An 11,728-nucleotide genomic window follows, 5' to 3' on the forward strand; every position below is an offset into this window, starting at 1 on the left:
CTAGCTCCCTGCTTGTGGCCTGAGAAAGCAGTTGTGGACTGCCCAAAGCCTTGGGACCCTGCACCCATGTGGAAGACCTGGAGGGAGTTACTGGCTCCTGGCTTTGGGTCAGTGCATCGCCGGCCATTGCGATCACTTAGGGAGTGAATCATGGGCGCAAGATCTTCCTCTCTGTCTCTCCTCCTCCCTGTATATCTGACTTTGCAATAAAAATAAATAAATCTTAAAAGAAAAAGTCTGGCTTAGAGAGGAAAAGTGAGAGGTGGTGGTAGCCACAGAGCTTATATAGTCTTGGGAGGCAGGGGGCAGGGAATGAGAGAGGGTTGGACTTTTTGTAAGGTCCGGTTGTGAAGGGGACAGTTTCATACAGAAGAGAAAATGGAATCTTTGATAGTATGAGGTCCTGGTAGGACTGAAAGGAGATGGGACCCCACACTGAGCTGAAAGCAATGACATTTCACGGTAGCTAACGAGTCTCCTGTATTGGACGAGGGACGGTGCAGATGTAGGTGGCTTTTTCTATTTGATGACCAGAGTTTGGGTGCTCTTTGTCTAAAGGCCTCAATTTTTCTCTTCTGAGAGGGAGACAGTCCTGGGGGAGGAGGGAGATAGAGAACAGAGGGCTGAGGGACTTGTGGCTGGTAGGCAGCAATCTCAGAGCTTCTCTGCCACCTGGGTAAAAAACAAACTAACAAACAAAAACCCAAAACATTATGCTTTCCCCTTATGGAATTCTATGCAGTTATCAAAAAACACACACAAAGAAGCCCTCTAGGGGAAGACAGAATACTCTGTAGCGTAGACAAGAGTACTTCAGAAGCTTTGTGGGAAATGGAATTAGAAGATAAATTTGCTCAAGTGCAAAAAATATTGATATCCATGCCCATGAGAGACCTTCAAAAAATGTGTGGAAAACACTTGTTATGGAGAAACCCTGCATGGCTATCAAAATCTTTTGTGTCCAAACAAGCTGGTCTTTTTATTCCACTTTTCACTAAATTTAAAATTTGTAAGTATCCTCTCAATATTAACTGGAAAAACAAGGAGTAGTTCAGCCAGTCCACTATGTTTTGTGTAAGAAAATAGGAATACATTAGATTGAATGTACATAAGGACACATGGAGAAAATATACAAGCAACTGATTTTATATATATATACATACTTATGTGTATATGGAGAGAGAGAGATTATAGAAATAGAGCAAATGGGACAGAGATGGGAAAGACTCAATGGATGCTTTTTTTGTTTCTTTTTTATATTTTTTAAAAGATTGATTGATCAATTGGTTGACTGATTGTAGGAGGACATTGTGACTGTAGAAGGTCAGTGAGCACAGGATTACAGTTGGTTGGATAATATTTGGAGGAGAATAACCAAATGGCTACCTTTTGTGTACCTTATTGGATATCATTTGCATAAGAACAGTTGAGTGGAGAGTATGTATATGAGAACACCTGGTGGAATATACAAGACAAAAGAGTTCCAAACAAAAGCATTGATGGTTTTGTTGATGAGCTCAATACCTCCACCCTTATCCTGTATGGCCATAGTGTATAAAGTTTGATGCCACTAATAAACTACGGCTTTTGACCATCAGTCAGGGTCCACGTGTGTTATTATCGGCTCCGTGCACCAAGTCCATCACTGCGGGACAGCGACAACTGATTGACTGATTGATTGATTGATTGATTTGGGAAGCAGAGGTACAGAGATAGAGGGAGACACACACAGAGAAAGAGAGAGAAAGAGAAAGCTCTTCCATCTCCTGCTTCACTCCCCGTAAGGCCACAACAGCCAGGGTGGAGCCAAGTCAAGTCAGGAGTTAAGCTTTAGTTGGGTTCTCCCATGTAAGCAGGGACCTAAACGCTTGTGCCCTCTTCTGCTGCTTTACCAGGCCATTAAACGTGAGCCGGATGGGAAGTGGAGCCACCAGGATACACACCAGCATCCATATGGGATACCAGTGTCCATAGGCAGTGGCTTTATTTGCCACAACACATTAGTTCCATACTTTTTGACTTTTGAATCACATGAATGCATTGCCTATTCAAAACAAAATTTGAAAGGTGCCATTCCTATACAAATATGTTTACATAACAAATTCAGAATCTGTTTCCAAGTCAAGTCCAAATAGTCAGGCCCCCTGCTGATGTTTGAAAACAACTTCTTGGTTCAAGGTGGAGATCCCTTTAGGGGGAGGATCTGAATATTAGCATTAGTGCTGTGCAAGAAAGATGAGCGTTTTTCTGGGAGTGGTTTGTAAGGGAGTAGCAAGTGATAAAGACTGAACAAATTGGAAAATGACATTATTTATCTTCCTTTCTGAACATCTCATTTGCTCAGTAATGCTAAAGGTTTCAATGTAGCCATGGATGTAACGAAAAGGGATGCTTGTGTAGTTTGTACTTTTAAATAATTAGTCAACTAACATGGTGTACATGCATATTATTTGTAAAGTTAGGCATAAGTAAAATTTAAAGACTTTATTGGGGGAAAAAAACACAATGACTACCTGTCAATAAGATAATTACCTTTCTCTACCCTTCTCAAGGACATTGTTGGAACATCTGTAAGGAGTTACTCCAATAGCCTTCCCTGGACCCGGCGCCATTCCTTCTTCCTCACAGCTCATGAAGTTCGCGCCGGCCTAGCTATCCACCAATCGGATGTAACCTGGCTTTCCACCTGAATCCCACCTCCCAATCTTCCAGCCCCCTCCCCAACTCTGCCCACTCACCAATCATCATCCCTAGGCATTCACCTGCAGGCGCCAATCCCCTGGGGGCCTGCCCTCAATCCCTCCCAATCCCCACCCCCTATACCTGGCTGACAAAAAGGCTCCCCCAGGTGCGGCTCGCGCTCTATCCCGGCTCTTATCCCTCCCCCTCTTACCCCGCTCTTCTCCCTCTCTTCTCTCTCTCCCTCTTCTCTCTCTTGCTTTTCTTTGCTCTCCCCTTTTTCTCCTGGTTTTCACCACCTCTACCCGTTCCTGCCCCGTTGAAATAAACCTCCTAAGATACCTCGTTGCGTCTGGTGTTTCAGCTCACGGTAAAGAACCAGGTTGTGGGAATTAGCTGCGTGTAATGGTGTGTTTCAGCTCACGGTAAAGAACCAGGTTGTGGGAATTAGCTGCGCGTAATAATAGCGTAATAATATCGTAATATCGTATGAACTAGAACTCTATCATCTTTTTAAATAACTAACAACATCAGCATCACCAGGGAAGAGTTATCACTTTCACTCTCAAAGATGGTATATTCTCTGTCTCTCAGAATAGATGGAATAGATGGGAATAGATGGAAATCCCCCAAAATCCTGCTTTTGATTCTCTTTTCCCATCTACTTCCTCTCAGTCAACCATTTCCTTCACTTCCTTGTCCTCTCTAATCTACATCTCCAGTACCAAACCCTCTTCCAAATTCTAGAACTGAAAAGTCCAGCATCAGATCAACATGGTATATCCCTCAGAGCTTCAATGGGGACCAGAAGGCACATTCAAACTGGGATGTTGAGAAGAGGGTTCATTTACAAAGTATAGGAAAATCACCAAGAGCTTCCTAAATCCAAAAGGATGAGGAAAGGAAGATAACCAGAAGGAGAAAAATCTAGGAGAGAAAATGTGGAAAGGAGGTTGCTTTGGGCACAATGGAGAAGGACTGAAAGCAAATTGGGAGTAGCCAACCAACTATGTGTGCCAAGCATGACTGCTGCTTCCCCACTGGCACCTGAAAAGCAGCCTGTGGCCTTCCTTTGTGAGCTTTGGTTCCTTAGTTATGTTAGTAAACAGTGACACCATTTCTCACTGTCATCTTCAGCTCCATTTCCCCTTCCTTGCTTTGTGTCTATATGCACACACATTCATTTTATCTCACTCTTCCATTGGATGTAAACTTCTGGAGACAGAGACCATGAGCCTGAACCCAGCAAATGTCTCATGAATTCAAGCAAAATAAGTACTGATTCGTACTGATGATTTCATTTGGATTATCTCACCATCTCTCAATACCTCCATGAGTAAGTTTTATTACATTCTCATACTACAGATCAATAAATTAAGGATAAGAGAGATTAAACAACTAACTCAACATCATGTTCTTAAAAAAGGACTCCTGTAGACTGGTGTGGTGGCTGAATAGGCTAAGCCTCTGCCCAGCATCCCATATGCATGCCAGTTAGTTTCCTGCCTTCTCCACTCCTGATCCAGCTCCCTTCTTATGGCCTGGGAAAGCTGTAGAGGATGGCCTAAGTCCTTGGGGCCCTGTATCCCTATGGGAGATCCAGAGTCTCCTGGCTCCTGGCTTCAGGTCAGCTCAGTTCTGGTTGATGCAGCCATTTGAAGAGTGAACCAGCAGATGGAGGATCTCTCTCTCTCTGTCTCTCTCTGACTCTCCTTCTCTCTGTAAATCTGCCTTTCAAATACAAATAAATCTTAAAGAGAAAGAGACAACATCTGATGCAGGAGGCCATTCTAAAGCACTGTGACCCCCCTCCTCCCTTGTTCAAGGTTGAGTTCACCATTCCTAGTGATACCACAATGCTTTGCTTATTGGGAAAAAAAGGGGGGAAAGGGGAGTCAAATAGTATCAAATAATATAATTCAGAGAAAGTGAGAGTAGAAACTAGAGTTTGAACTGGCTGAATTTTAAAAGGCGGGGCAGGCAGCATGCCTGGTGGAAGGCTGAAGGAGCAGCTGGAAATGATGATGCCTCGTTTGTGGGCTTGTGAGTAGAAGGCCTTGACCAAATCTGAGAATATAAAGTATTCAGAAGCAAAAGGGATACAACCAAGAGTGATAGAGGGAACCCGGAAGGCAGACGTTGGCTGATATATCTGTTGAGCCTCTACAGAAGAAAATTAAAGTTGGGGAGGGCAGCCCCTATGTCAGGCCAGCCAGGGACCTCTCCCCATCCTTTAGGCAGCCGCCTCTGGTGGCCCATACATCATACCTGACTGGGGACGTCTCTCCATCAGTCAGGTGGCCACTACATTGGGTCTGGCTGGGGACCAATGGCAGCAGGTGAAGCCCTTGGGTCATCCGGTAGTGCACTCTGGGGACTTGGGGGTGTGAGCTTATAGGGGGTCGAGGGGATGGAACAGGGGGAGGCTAGCAGGCACCTGTGGGCTCATGTCCAGGTGAGGAATTACTACTGATGGACTTCCGTAAACAAAGCAGGTAAGTGAGGAGGCTAGGACCAAGTTGTTTGGAGGTGGGAACAAGAGGAGCTTTAAGCGTCAGACCAAAGTACCAGCACACATGAGAGACTTGGAGTGGGGTAGTTAGCATTGACCATCACTGAATACCACTCACTGGTGCACACCAGTGCTAGGGCTAGGGGCCTATCTGACTGGGCTAGATCATAGTACCCACCAGTGAGAGTCAAAACAGGGGACCAGTTATGTTAAGCTGGGCCATGACAATAACCAGCATGTGAGAGAATCAGTTCTGGGGGCAGAATCTGTAGGAGTACGTGGACTCACCACTGTGGAACAGCAATTTCCATTGGCATGTGTAAGAGCTATGGCTGGGAACAGGCCTGGTTGGGGTGCTAAGGGGATGCCCTGGCTGGGTTGGAGTTGCCACTGGTGAATGTGAGAGCTGGAATGGGGGCTGGGGGTTGGGCTGGACATAGCTGCAGCCTCCCTTGGTATGGGTGTGGACTAGGTCTGAGAAACGCCAGACTGAGCTATATATACTCTAGCACCCAGTGGTACTCATAAACCACGCTGAACCATGTGAGAGCTGGGTCTGGGCATAGACCAGATGTGGTTAGGCTGTAATACCGAACAGTAAGAACCAGAAAGGATGTGGGCCAGTTGGGCAAGGACACTGTTCTTGCCAGAATAAGAGGTGGACAAAATCAGCCTGGCCCAAGGACCCACTGGTGTGTGCGATATCTGCCACTGGGAGGAGGTCTGACAGAGGAACTTTGGAAACTCCCTTATCAGGATTCAGTCCCTTCAGGTGAACACAAGAATCAAGGCAAGGAGCAGCCCAGACCAGGCCAGGTTACAGTACCCACTGGCATACATGTGGATCAGGTCTAGGGGCAGACCAAGCTGGGCCAGTTCATAACACCCACTGGGAGATCTGAGAACCAGGACAGGGTTCAGGAGCAGCAAGGTAAGGCCACAATACCAGTCAGTTCACATTAGGGTCAGAACAGGGGGCAGGCTGGACTGAGCCAGGCTGTACAACACTCTGGTGGATGCCAAGGTGAGGTGAGTTTTACCAGTCTGGGAGCAGTGGGTACTGGGTCTCCAAGATCCAGGGGTGGGGGACCTGGCAGGGCCCAGGTCGCATGACCTGGGTCATTGGGCCCAGCCTGTGAGAAGAGGTCCTCTTCAATGAAAAAGACGGAGCAGTGGATGGCAGGCTCTGATGCACATGGAGAATACGGCACCCCATAGGGACCTGCGGAGTATATCTGCTGCCATAGCAAAGGAAGGAGAACAGAACAAATTGGACAACTTCCTAGCCATAGAGTGACAACAAAAATGTGGGCAAATGGAGACTCTAAGATCAACTATGTCAGCCAATGGACATTGGGAGGGTTTCCTCATTATGGATCAGCGAAATCGATAGTATTTCAGAACTATCTAAACCACTTGGGCAGAACTCTCAGAGCGTGTGCCACATTGGAACCCCGGGTTAATATTGGGTGGCCATTCCCCAATCCTGAGTACTGGGGTGGCCAGAGGACTAAGTATGGCTTCTCCCTTTATCTTCCCCCTTTCCCAGATGCAGGAAGAAATAGAAAATTTAGAAGTAGTGGTCACATTTTCTCTAACCCTCAATCCTTTCTACCCTGATCAACTACGTAAACATTGTCAAAAATAAAAAGAGAAAAAAAGAAAACGGAAGTGGGGAAGATTGATTTGCCACTCAAAAGTGTGTAGGATAGATAGGAAATGGAAGACTTTGTGCTGCTGGAGGGATTAGGTGGAAATCTGTTTTAATAGTCCGTGAGCAGGTCAGCAAAGGCCTGGAGTAGAAAAAGGCAGAAAACAAGGAACTAACGTTGGATGTAAGAAATACTTTCAGGCAAAATTCATGCACTGCACTTATAGACTGACTGTCCTGGGGAAGAAAGAGACTTGCCTTTCATGTAAAATAACTCTGTTTCCAGAGTTTGTGGGAGGTCTTGCCATTGGCCAAGAAATTGGAATGGGATGAGAGAAAGAAGGAAAGTTCAGTTTTAGATCGAGTTGATATGAAGGCCCAATTGATCCATTAGTCCTCCATTTTGCCAATTTAGTGATTTAGGTTTACCATTGTGCAAGAAATAAGATTTGTGAGTCACCTATCAACCTATTCCTATTGTTATGGGTTTCCAGATTTTTAGCCAATAAGAAAATTTTGTTTCTCCGCTCTTTGCCTTCTTAGTTTTTCTATTAATTTTCAATGCACATACAGTCTTTGAACACATCCCATCATGCTGTGATGCGTATGCTAGGGCAGGGAGCAGGGTAGAGCTTTGGGTGTCATAACACACCAGGGCACTGAAGCTCTGTGATTCAGGACCAATACTTGGTACCTCTAATTGATAATATTTTCTGCTTCACAGGAGCTGGGCTGAATTGCTCAGACTTGGAGGAGTAAATGAAACAAGTGTTTTATGGAACAACAGGCAAACCATTTAAATCTATAACTACTGTGCTTATGCTTCCTGCTTCCTTGTCTACAATGGAATGTAAGTGGTATCTGTGAGCCACATACAGTCATTTCCTTTTATGTTTGCAAATAACACTCTGAGTGATATTATATCCTTGTTTTGGCTCACAGGAGACTTGAAAGACTGAGTTGACAAAACAGGAAAGCTAAATCATTTAGACGGATGTAAACAACCAAATTTTTACCTACACCACTCTCCCCAAGATGCTGGGGGGAAATAAAGGACTTCCTAGCAAACGTAAATACTGAAAGATCAAGCACTTTTGTTTTACTAGGAATAATAAATACTTCTTTGGCTTGCCTACAAAGTTTTGACACCCCTAAAATTCATAGATGATTTCAAAGTTTAGAAAATCTCAAAACAAGAATTATGTACAAAACCACTTGTATAGAGTCTGACAATATTGCATAGTATTTACAGCTTATTTTAAAATTTAAGAATAAAAAACTATATGTTCAGGTAAATATCTGCAGATACATTGTAAAGAATACAACAGCAGAACAAATAGGGACTTAAAATGGCATGAAAGGTTATCACTAACGGATCATTAATACAGGTTAAGAGAAAAGAGCTGCTGGCGTGGCAAATCTGTACTATAAGGCAGCATTTGCTCTTCTAGAATATGGCAGCATAGCACCTGCATCAATCACCTTGCCTTGGGACTCAGTTATTTTGGCTAGTTCTGGTTTATACAGCAAACCTGCTTAAATCAGAAAATGTACAACTCAGTTTTCATTCCCAGTATTAAGCACCTGAAGCAGCCTACTTTGGAAAGAAAGGGGTTTATGTAGCTCACAGTTATGGAGGCTAAAAGACCCAAGCTTGGCAGCCTCAATGAGGTGGCCTCTGGTGATGATCTACAGGTGTCACCAGGGCAGGAGGGACAGATCCCATTTCAGAGCAGAAAGCCAGAGAGCCACTCAGGAGTTGAACTTCCTCTTACGTCAACTCATCCTCATGACAGCTCAAGGATCACCTGAGAACTCCCTTCCTTAGCCCCTGCCAATGACTAGGCCTCACCCTGTGAAGGTTCTCCCACCCCTCAAAGCTACCACACTAGGGACTAACTTCCAGCTAGGAACCATGGAGAGACACTGAAGCCATATGCAAACCACAGTGGAAGGGTTTGTACAATTAGTGCTAGCATCCCCTTTCACTTCTAAAAGTATCTACATTTAGAAAGTGTGTGTTCACCTGCATCTTCATGCAGTGATTCCATATGCATTTTTTAAAACTCCAGAGCTTATACCAACTCTAATTCAATTCTGAAGTTACTTATTTTCTATCAAGTTAGCATCCTATATACCAGGAATGATTGTTTGAGATACAAATAAATGGACACAATGACATAGTGGCTATATCCTTGCCCTGAATGTGCCAGGATCAAATATGGGTGCTGGTTTGTATCCTGGCAGCTCCACTTCCCATCCAGCTCCCTGTTTGTGGCCTAGGAAAGCAGTGGAGGTGGCCCAAAGCCTTGGGACTCTAACCCATATGAGACCCAGAAGCCTGGCTCCTGACTTCAAATTGGCTCAGCTCTAGCTACTATAGCCATGTGGGAAGTATACCACTGAAGGGATGATCTTTCTTTCTGTCTCTCCTGCTGTCTGTGAATCTTTCTTTCCAATTAAAAAAAAAATTCTTAAAAAAAAAAAAAAGATGATGATACTGTCCCTGCCTGTGAGAGGTTTACCCAATGCAACATGAAAATGTCCCAAGAGGATCAGCATTGTGGCATAGTAGGTTAAGTCTCTGCCTACTATATGAGCAATAGTTCAAGTCCTGGTTGCTGCAATTCCAATTCCAATCCAGTTTCCTGCTAACATGCCTGGAAAAACAGCAGAGGATGGTCCAAGTGCTTGGGCCCTGCATCCATGTAGGAGAACTAGATTTAGGTCCTGGTTTCTGGTTTCCACCAGGAGTGACCTAACAGGATGAAAAAATCTCTCTCTCTCTCCTTCTCTCTCAGTAACTCCACTTTTCAAACAAATAGTGTCCCTGGAGACTTAACCACATTTTAGTTATTTCTCAAGTAATGACTATACCACTGTCAACTGACCATGTTATTATTTGGTTAGGCAGATTTAATATAATGGTGTTTTGCTCCTAAACCGAGTGATTTCTCTCCAGCTATCATTTTGAGATCTGCGGTTGAGGTCCAAGAAAAAAGGCCCTGGGTGAATTTGATGTCAGTTTGCCTTGATTGAAACCCAGGCTTTGTCATGGCATAGCTGAACGCTCCTGGGCTCCTTCTTCACCCTCTATTCATCATATGCTCACCCACAAAAATAAAGGTAAGCAGTGTCTGCTTTATAGGATTTTTCCCAGAATTAAAAGGGTTTCCCAGAATTTTAAGATGCCTAGCACATAGTGAATACTCCTCCCATTTCAACTGTTGTTATTTAAACACAAGTATTTCTACATTGTCATGACCACTCAAGCTAGGATCATAAAATATCACAAGCCCGATGCGTAAACATCCAACATTTCTTTCTTACTGTTCTGGTGGTGGGAAATCCAAATCAGGGGCAGAGGACCTTGGTGAGGGCCCTCCCCTTGGTTTACAGCTAGCTATAGAGATCTATGGGCTCTCTCTCTCTCTCTCTCTTTACAGAATTAAAAGCAGTGGAGTCTGAACAAGAATCACTACATGCAACTCAGCCTGATTGAATGCTGTAATATAACTCTAAGTGCTCTACAAGTCCTTACTAGCAAGATAGATTAATTCTGTTTTACACACACAACACCTTCTAATTTTGATTAGGAAGTTTCATCGAAGTAGATCCCAGCACCAAATACTGGCATTATTGCAAACAGCTATCAGAATGCTGCCACCCTGCTAAAACTGGCTTGTCCAATAGCAGCACCACGTTTAGGATGAGTCAGGGTTGTACATTTTGCTTTAAAAGGATCTTCTGATTCCCAAACATAAAATTTGCCAACCTGATTGCCCAATGCAAGCATATTTTTCCAGAAAGCCTTAGAAAACCTCATGCACCAAATGTCACATTGGCTGTAATCAAATCACACAGGAATAGTCACATTCAATGCACTAGGTTTAATTTTATCTATATCTTCTTCCATTTTGCCAGGCTTCCAGCACACAATGGCATTTTCCCAAGACTTGAAAAGTATCAAATTACAGCCACTGCACATGATCAACATAATTGCTTTATATGTCTCTGGTAGAAAAGTGTATTCTACACAGAGGCTTAACTTGCTGTGCCGCAACACCTGGCCCCCAAGGGGAAGAAGGGATTGGAATAAGTCCACACAGGTACACGGTAGAAAACGCTCCAACATAGGTTGCATATTAAGGTAATAAGGCTTAAGTTTCTCCTGAAGCAGTATTAAAATAAAGGGAAGGGTGACCTTTGGATGCTTTCTGACCCATCTGTGTAGGGGTTGCTTTTGCAGTAGGTGGGGCTGGACCAGCCAAGGCTGGCTGGTAGCATCGCTCCCTGGAATGTGACTAGAAACATGAAAGACAACTTTGGGGAACCTCAGGTGTTTTTAGGGGCGTGAAAGGAAAGTGAATCACGGGGCCCGGCGGCGTGGCCTAGCAGCTAAAGTCCTCGCCTTGAAAGCCCCAGGATCCCATATGGGCACCGGTTCTAATCCCGGAAGCTCCACTTCCCATCCAGCTCCCTGCTTGTGGCCTGGGAAGGCAGTCGAGGACGGCCCAAGGCATTGGGATCCTGCACCCGCGTGGAAGACGCGGAAGAGGTTCCAGGTTCCTGGCTTCGGATCGGCGGGCATCGGCCTGTTGCGGCTCACTTGGGGAGTGAATCATTGGACGGGCAATCTTGCTCTCTGTCTCTCCTCCTCTCTGTATATCTGACTTTGTAATAAAATAAATAAATCTTTGAAAAAAAAAAGAAAGAAAGAAAGTGGATCACAGTAGGGATGGCTTCTGTGTCCTAGCAATTACAGCTATTGCTTGAAAGGCCGCTCTCCTAGACTAGAGAGCCCAGTTAGAGTCCCAGCTCCCTTGCTGTTGACCCAGCTTTCTGCTAAGGTGCCTTTTTGCAGACAGTGGCTGGTGGCTCAGCAG

Source organism: Ochotona princeps, chromosome 2 (genome assembly GCF_030435755.1).
Source record: "Ochotona princeps isolate mOchPri1 chromosome 2, mOchPri1.hap1, whole genome shotgun sequence".
In the NCBI taxonomy this organism is placed as follows: Eukaryota; Metazoa; Chordata; class Mammalia; order Lagomorpha; family Ochotonidae; genus Ochotona; species Ochotona princeps.